This window comes from Salvelinus namaycush, unplaced genomic scaffold (genome assembly GCF_016432855.1).
Source record: "Salvelinus namaycush isolate Seneca unplaced genomic scaffold, SaNama_1.0 Scaffold2864, whole genome shotgun sequence".
In the NCBI taxonomy this organism is placed as follows: Eukaryota; Metazoa; Chordata; class Actinopteri; order Salmoniformes; family Salmonidae; genus Salvelinus; species Salvelinus namaycush.
In genome coordinates this window covers 22,501-31,247 of record NW_024059746.1, presented here as the reverse complement: position 1 = coordinate 31,247, position 8,747 = coordinate 22,501, and the positions used below count along the sequence as shown (strand labels likewise).

General features: G+C 41.7%; 1 long non-coding RNA gene across 1 annotated transcript in view; it reads right to left on the bottom strand.

Annotated features, from left to right (window-relative positions):
- Positions 1–3,276: 3,276 nt before the first annotated feature.
- The window catches only part of LOC120039640, a 17,461-nt gene continuing 11,990 nt past the window's right edge, over positions 3,277–8,747 (bottom strand). Inside the window, exons 3-4 of the long non-coding RNA XR_005475466.1 lie at positions 3,465–3,548; positions 3,277–3,378 (exon numbers count right to left, since the gene is read on the bottom strand). This is a non-coding gene — a long non-coding RNA (uncharacterized LOC120039640). The remainder of the gene's footprint in view (positions 3,379–3,464; positions 3,549–8,747) is intronic.

Sequence of the window (8,747 nt, the reverse complement as noted above, 5' to 3'; positions counted from 1 at the left end):
GTTGTGGTTGTGGTTATATTGTGGTTGTGGTTGTGGTTGTTTTGTGGTTGTGTTGTGGTTGTAGTGTGGTTGTGGTTGTGTTGTGGTTGTATTGTGGTTGTGGTTGTATTGTGTTGTATTGTGGTTGTATTGTGGTTGTATTGTGGTTGTATTGTGGTTGTGGTTGTGGTTGTATTGTGGTTGTGTTGTGGTTGTGTTGTGCTGTGGTTGTATTGTGGTTGTATTGTGGTTGTGTTGTGGTTGTATTGTGGGTGTATTGTGGTTGTGGTTGTATTGTGGTTGTGGTTGTATTGTGGTTGTATTGTGGTTGTATTGTGGTTGTGGTTGTATTGTGGTTGTGGTTGTATTGTGGTTGTGTTGTGGTTGTATTGTGGTTGTATTGTGGTTGTATGTGGTTGTATTGTGGTTGTATTTGTGGTTGTGGTTGTAATTGGGGTTGTGGTTGTATTGTGGTTGTGGTTGTGGTTGTATTGTGGTTGTGGTTGTATTGTGGTTGTATTGTGGTTGTATTGTGGTTGTGGTTGTATTGTGGTTGTATTGTGGTTGTGGTTGTATTGTGGTTGTGGTTGTATTGTGGTTGTATTGTGGTTGTGGTTGTATGGTGGTTGTGGTTGTGGTTGTATTGTGGTTGTATTGTGGTTGTATTGTGGTTGTATTGTGGTTGTGGTTGTATTGTGGTTGTATTGTGGTTGTGTTGTGGTTGTATTGTGGTTGTATTGTGGTTGTATTGTGGTTGTATTGTGGTTGTATTGTGGTTGTATTGTGGTTGTATTGTGGTTGTGGTTGTATTGTGGTTGTGGTTGTATTGTGGTTGTGGTTGTGGTTGTATTGTGGTTGTGGTTGTATTGTGGTTGTATTGTGGTTGTGGTTGTATTGTGGTTGTATTGTGGTTGTGGTTGTATTGTGGTTGTGGTTGTATTGTGGTTGTGGTTGTATTGTGGTTGTATTGTGGTTGTGGTTGTATTGTGGTTGTGGTTGTGGTTGTATTGTGGTTGTAATGTGGTTGTATTGTGGTTGTATTGTGGTTGTGGTTGTATTATGGTTGTGGTTGTATTGTGGTTGTATTGTGGTTGTGGTTGTATTGTGGTTGTGGTTGTATTGTGGTTGTGGTTGTGGTTATATTGTGGTTGTGGTTGTGGTTGTTTTTGTGGTTGTGTTGTGGTTGTAGTGTGGTGTGGTGTGTTGTGGTTGTATTGGGTTGTATTGTGGTTGTAGTGTGGTTGTGGTTGTGTTGTGGTTGTATTGTGGTTGTAGTGTGGTTGTGGTTGTGTTGTGGTTGTATTGTGGTTGTATTGTGGTTGTGTTGTGGTTGTGGTTGTATTGTGGTTGTGTTGTGGTTGTGTTGTGGTTGTATTGTGGTTGTATTGTATTGTGGTTGTGGTTGTGTTGTGGGTTTTATTGTGGTTGTGGTTGTATTGTGGTTGTATTATGGTTGTATTGTGGTTGTGGTTGTATTGTGGTTGTATTGTGGTTGTGGTTGTGGTTGTATTGTGGTTGTGGTTGTATTGTGGTTGTGGTTGTGGTTGTATTGTGGTTGTATTGTGGTTGTATTGTGGTTGTATTGTGGTTGTATTGTGATTGTGGTTGTGGTTGTGGTTGTATTGTGGTTGTATTGTGGTTGTATTATGGTTGTATTGTGGTTGTATTGTAGTTGTGGTTGTATTGTGGTTGTATTGTGGTTGTGGTTGTATTGTGGTTGTATTGTGGTTGTGGTTGTATTGTGGTTTTGTATTGTGGTTGTGGTTGTATTGTGGTTTGTGTTGTGGTTGTATTGTGGTTGTATTGTGGTTGTATTGTGGTTGTATTGTGGTTGTGGTTGTATTGTGGTTGTGGTTGTATTGTGGTTGTGGTTGTATTGTGGTTGTGTTGTGGTTGTATTGTGGTTGTATTATGGTTGTATTGTGGTTGTATTGTGGTTGTATTGTGGTTGTATTGTGGTTGTATTGTGGTTGTATTGTGGTTGTGGTTGTATTGTGGTTGTGGTTGTATTGTGGTTGTGGTTGTATTGTGGTTGTATTGTGGTTGTGGTTGTATTGTGGTTGTATTGTGGTTGTATTGTGGTTAGTAGTGTGGTTGTGTTGTGGTTGTATTGTGGTTGTGGTTGTATTGTGGTTGTATTGTGGTTGTATTGTGGTTGTGTGTATTGTGGTTGTGGTTGTATTGTGGTTGTATTGTGGTTGTGGTTGTATTGTGGTTGTATTGTGGTTGTGTTGTGGTGTATTGTGGTTGTGGTTGTGGTGTATTGTGGTTGTGGTTGTATTGTGGTTGTGGTTGTATTGTGGTTGTGTTGTGGTTTGTATTGTGGTTGTGGTTGTGTTGTGGGTTGTTGGTTGTATTGTGGTTGTTTGTGGTTGTGGTTGTGGTTGTATTGTGGTTGTGTTGTGGTTGTATTGTGTTGTATTGTGGTTGTATTGTGGTTGTATGTGGCTGTGTTGTGGTTGTATTGTGGTTGTGTTGTGGTTGTGGTTGTATTGTGGTTGTATTGTGGTTGTATTGTGGTTGTGGTTTTATTGTGGTTGTGGTTGTATTGTGGTTGTGGTTATATTGTGGTTATATTGTGGTTGTATTGTGGTTGTATTGTGGTTGTATTGTGGTTGTGGGTGTATTGTGGTTGTATTGTGGTTGTGGTTGTATTGTGGTTGTGGTTGTGTTGTGGTTGTGTTGTGGTTGTATTGTGGTTTTATTGTGGTTTTGTTGTGGTTGTGGTTGTATTGTGGTTGTGTGTGGTTGTATTGTGGTTGTGTTGTGGTTGTATTGTGGTTGTGGTTGTATTGTGGTTGTGGTTGTGTTGTGGTTGTGTTGTGGTTGTATTGTGGTTGTGTTGTGGTTGTATTGTGGTTGTGGTTGTATTGTGGTTGTGGTTGTGTTGTGGTTGTATTGTGGTTGTATTGTGGTTGTATTGTGGTTGTATTGTGGTTGTGTTGTGGTTGTATTGTGGTTGTGGTTGTGTTGTGGTTGTGGTTGTATTGTGGTTGTGTTGTGGTTGTGGTTGTATTGTGGTTGTGTTGTGGTTGTATTGTGGTTGTGTTGTGGTTGTATTGTGGTTGTATTGTGGTTGTATTGTGGTTGTGTTGTGGTTGTATTGTGGCTGTGGTTGTATTGTGGTTGTATTGTGGTTGTATTGTGGTTGTGTTGTGGTTGTATTGTGGGTGTATTGTGGTTGTATTGGGGTTGTATTGTGGTTGTGGTTGTATTGTGGTTGTATTGTGGTTGTGGTTGTATTGTGGTTGTATTGTGGTTGTGTTGTGGTTGTATTGTGGTTGTATTGTGGTTGTGTTCTGACCTTGCCATGCAGGGTCTTGTATGCAGCTTTGATCTGCTGTCTCTGGCTGTTGCTACGAGACGTCAACAACTTCATGATGGAATCCTCATCGGTTCCTATGGCAACAACAAACACCATAGTCAAATCTTTGGTGCCATGGTTACTCCCTCAGTTTGCATCATATTCAGACCACACCACTGACCCAGTCCCTTCATGGCCTTGTAGAGTGTCGCTGCATCTTGGTTGGCGTGAAGTTTCCACTGGCTCTCACACTGCCTCGACCAGCCTATCAGAGAACAGACACATAGGAGGACTGTGGGTAATGTAGTTCAGGGTAGACCAGAGAGGACTGTGGGTAATGTAGTTCAGGGTAGACCAGAGAGGACTGTGGGTAATGTAGTTCAGGGTAGACCAGAGAGGACTGTGGGTAAAGTAGTTCAGGGTAGACCAGAGAGGACTGTGGGTAAAGTAGTTCAGGGTAGACCAGAGAGGACTGTGGGTAAAGTAGTTCAGGGTAGACCAGAGAGGACTGTGGGTAAAGTAGTTCAGGGTAGACCAGAGAGGACTGTGGGTAAAGTAGTTCAGGGTAGACCAGAGAGGACTGTGGGTAAAGTAGTTCAGGGTAGACCAGAGAGGACTGTGGGTAATGTATACTGAACAAAAATATAACACCTAGTTCATAAGGAAATCAGTCAATTGAAATAAATAAATAAAGTCCTAATCTATGGATTTCACATGACAGGGAACACAAATCTGTTGGTCACAGACACACACACACACACACACACACACACACACACACACACACACACACACACACACACACACACACACACACACACACACACGACTGGCTCCTCCCCTCAGCTAACAGGAGAAGTGTGTGTGTGTGTGTGTGTGTGTGTGTGTGTGTGTGTGTGTGTGTGTGTGTGTGTGTGTGTGTGTGTGTGTGTGTGTGTGTGTGTGTGTGTGTGTGTGTTTCCACGGTCAGTGTTGTTGTTAGCTGACACTGGTGGTTTTGGGAACATTGAAGGAGGACCACGGAATGTTTCTGGAATGAGACGAACACAACAGAGTCCAGGATTCTGTCTGTCAGAGGAATGCCTAACAACATCCTCCACACACACAGCTGATTGGATTGTAATGGAGAGTCTAGTGAGACCCACAGGAGAGGTGCAGAGGACCTCTACTGCCTCTGATCTGGAGGACTCACTAAACAGAGAACATCCCTGGTCATCCCTACTGCCTCTGATCTGGAGGACTCACTAAACAGAGAACATCCCTGGTCATCCCTACTGCCTCTGATCTGGAGGACTCACTAAACAGAGAACATCCCTGGTCATCCCTACTGCCTCTGATCTGGAGGACTCACTAAACAGAGAACATCCCTGGTCATCCCTACTGCCTCTGATCTGTAGGACTCACTAAACAGAGAACATCCCTTGTCATCCCTACTGCCTCTGATCTGGAGGACTCACTAAACAGAGAACATCCCTGGTCATCCCTACTGCCTCTGATCTGGAGGACTCACTAAACAGAGAACATCCCTGGTCATCCCTACTGCCTCTGATCTGGAGGACTCACTAAACAGAGAACATCCCTGGTCATCCCTACTGCCTCTGATCTGGAGGACTCACTAAACAGAGAACATCCCTGGTCATCCCTACTGCCTCTGATCTGGAGGACTCACTAAACAGAGAACATCCCTGGTCATCCCTACTGCCTCTGATCTGTAGGACTCACTAAACAGAGAACATCCCTTGTCATCCCTACTGCCTCTGATCTGGAGGACTCACTAAACAGAGAACATCCCTGGTCATCCCTACTGCCTCTGATCTGGAGGACTCACTAAACAGAGAACATCCCTTGTCATCCCTACTGCCTCTGATCTGGAGGACTCACTAAACAGAGAACATCCCTGGTCATCCCTACTGCCTCTGATCTGGAGGACTCACTAAACAGAGAACATCCCTTGTCATCCCTACTGCCTCTGATCTGGAGGACTCACTAAACAGAGAACATCCCTGGTCATCCCTACTGTCTCTGATCTGGAGGACTCACTAAACAGAGAACATCCCTGGTCATCCCTACTGCCTCTGATCTGTAGGACTCACTAAACAGAGAACATCCCTGGTCATCCCTACTGCCTCTGATCTGGAGGACTCACTAAACAGAGAACATCCCTGGTCATCCCTACTGCCTCTGATCTGGAGGACTCACTAAACAGAGAACATCCCTGGTCATCCCTACTGCCTCTGATCTGGAGGACTCACTAAACAGAGAACATCCCTGGTCATCCCTACTGCCTCTGATCTGTAGGACTCACTAAACAGAGAACATCCCTGGTCATCCCTACTGCCTCTGATCTGGAGGACTCACTAAACAGAGAACATCCCTGGTCATCCCTACTGCCTCTGATCTGGAGGACTCACTAAACAGAGAACATCCCTGGTCATCCCTACTGCCTCTGATCTGGAGGACTCACTAAACAGAGAACATCCCTGGTCATCCCTACTGCCTCTGATCTGGAGGACTCACTAAACAGAGAACATCTGTGAAAAGACCCCTGGTGGCATGTCTGGTGGGATAAGTGTGTATAAGAGCTGTGTGTAAGTTGCAAACAATTTGGAATTTTCAACACATTAATCTGTCTTATAAAAACAAGAAGTGATGCAGTCAGTCTCTCCTCAACTCTTAACCAAGAGAGACTGGCAGCATAGTATTAATATTAGCCCTCTGATTACAATGAAGAGCAAGACGTGCCGCTCTGTTCTGGGCCAGCTGCAGCTAAACTAGGTCTTTCCTTGCCGCACTGGACCACACGACTGGACAATAATCAAGATTAGACTAAACTAGAGGCTGCAGAACTTGCTTTTTTGGATTGTGGTGTCAAAAAAGCAGAGTATCTCTTTATTACGGACAGACCCATCTCTACAACCATTGAATCTATATGTTTTGACCGTGACAGTTTACAATCTAAGGTAACGCCAAGTAATTTAGTCTCCTCAATTTGTTCAACAGCCACACCATTCATTACCAGATTCAGCTGAGGTCTAGAAATTAAGGAATGATTTGGACCAAATACAACGCTCTTAGTTTTAGATTTGTTCAGGACCAGTTTATTACTGGCCACCCATTCCAAAACAGACTGCAACTCTTTGTTAAGGGTTTCAGTGACTTCATTAGCTGTGGTTGCTGATGTGTATATGGTTGAATCATCAGCGTACATGGACACATATGCTTTGTTTAATGCCAGTGGCAGGTCATTGGTAAAAAAATAGAAAAGAGTAGAGGGCCTAGAGAGCTGCCCTGCGGTACACCACACTTTACATGTTTGACGTTAGAGAAGCTTCCATTAAATAAAACCCTTTGAGTTGTAATAGATAGAGATCTGAATCCACAATATGGCAGAGGTTGAAAAGCCATAACACATACGTTTTTCCAACAACAGGTTATGGAAAAATTATGTTAAAGAAGTTGAACCAACTTGTGGTGCTGAAGGAAAACTCTGTCATTTGGCCAGTTCAGGAACAAACAACAATCATTTGCAGTAAATCCTAATAGGCCTAAGACTATGTAATATACAGTAGCTATTGGTAGACTATAGTCTAATAGACCTACGTGGTATACAGTAGATATTGGTAGACTATAGTCTAATAGACCTACGTGGTATACAGTAGATATTGGTAGACTATAGTCTAATAGAGCTATGTGGTATACAGTAGATATTGGTAGACTATAGTCTAATAGACCTACGTGGTATACAGTAGATATTGGTAGACTATAGTCTAATAGAGCTATGACTACGTGGTATACAGTAGCTATTGGTAGACTATAGTCTAATAGACCTATGTGGTATACAGTAGATATTGGTAGACTATAGTCTAATAGACCTACGTGGTATACAGTAGCTATTGGTAGACTATAGTCTAATAGACCTATGTGGTATACAGTAGATATTGGTAGACTATAGTCTAATAGACCTACGTGGTATACAGTAGATATTGGTAGACTATAGTCTAATAGAGCTACGTGGTGTACAGTAGATATTGGTAGACTATAGTCTAATAGAGCTACGACTATGTAATATACAGTAGCTATTGGTAGACTATAGTCTAATAGAGCTACATGGTATACAGTAGATATTGGTAGACTATAGTCTAATAGACCTACGTGGTATACAGTAGATATTGGTAGACTATAGTCTAATAGACCTACTTGGTATACAGTAGATATTGGTAGGCTATAGTCTAATAGACCTACGTGGTATACAGTAGATATTGGTAGACTATAGTCTAATAGACCTACGTGGTATACAGTAGATATTGGTAGACTATAGTCTAATAGACCTACGTGGTATACAGTAGATATTGGTAGACTATAGTCTAATAGAGCTACGACTACGTGGTATACAGTAGATATTGGTAGACTATAGTCTAATAGAGCTACGTGGTATACAGTAGATATTGGTAGGCTATAGTCTAATAGACCTACGTGGTATACAGTAGATATTGGTAGACTATAGTCTAATAGACCTACGTGGTATACAGTAGATATTGGTAGACTATAGTCTAATAGACCTACGTGGTATACAGTAGATATTGGTAGACTATAGTCTAATAGACCTACGTGGTATACAGTAGATATTGGTAGACTATAGTCTAATAGACCTATGTGGTATACAGTAGATATTGGTAGACTATAGTCTAATAGAGCTACGACTACGTGGTATACAGTAGATATTGGTAGACTATAGTCTAATAGACCTACGTGGTATACAGTAGATATTGGTAGACTATAGTCTAATAGACCTATGACTACGTGGTATACAGTAGATATTGGTAGACTATAGTCTAATAGACCTACGTGGTATACAGTAGATATTGGTAGACTATAGTCTAATAGAGCTACGACTACGTGGTATACAGTAGATATTGGTAGACTATAGTCTAATAGACCTACGTGGTATACAGTAGATATTGGTAGACTATAGTCTAATAGACCTATGACTACGTGGTATACAGTAGATATTGGTAGACTATAGTCTAATAGAGCTACGTGGTATACAGTAGATATTGGTAGACTATAGTCTAATAGACCTATGACTACGTGGTATACAGTAGATATTGGTAGACTATAGTCTAATAGACCTACGTGGTATACAGTAGATATTGGTAGACTATAGTCTAATAGAGCTACGACTACGTGGTATACAGTAGATATTGGTAGACTATAGTCTAATAGACCTACGTGGTATACAGTAGATATTGGTAGACTATAGTCTAATAGACCTATGACTACGTGGTATACAGTAGATATTGGTAGACTATAGTCTAATAGACCTACGTGGTATACAGTAGATATTGGTAGACTATAGTCTAATAGACCTACGTGGTATACAGTAGATATTGGTAGACTATAGTCTAATAGAGCTACGACTACGTGGTATACAGTAGATATTGGTAGACTATAGTCTAATAGACCT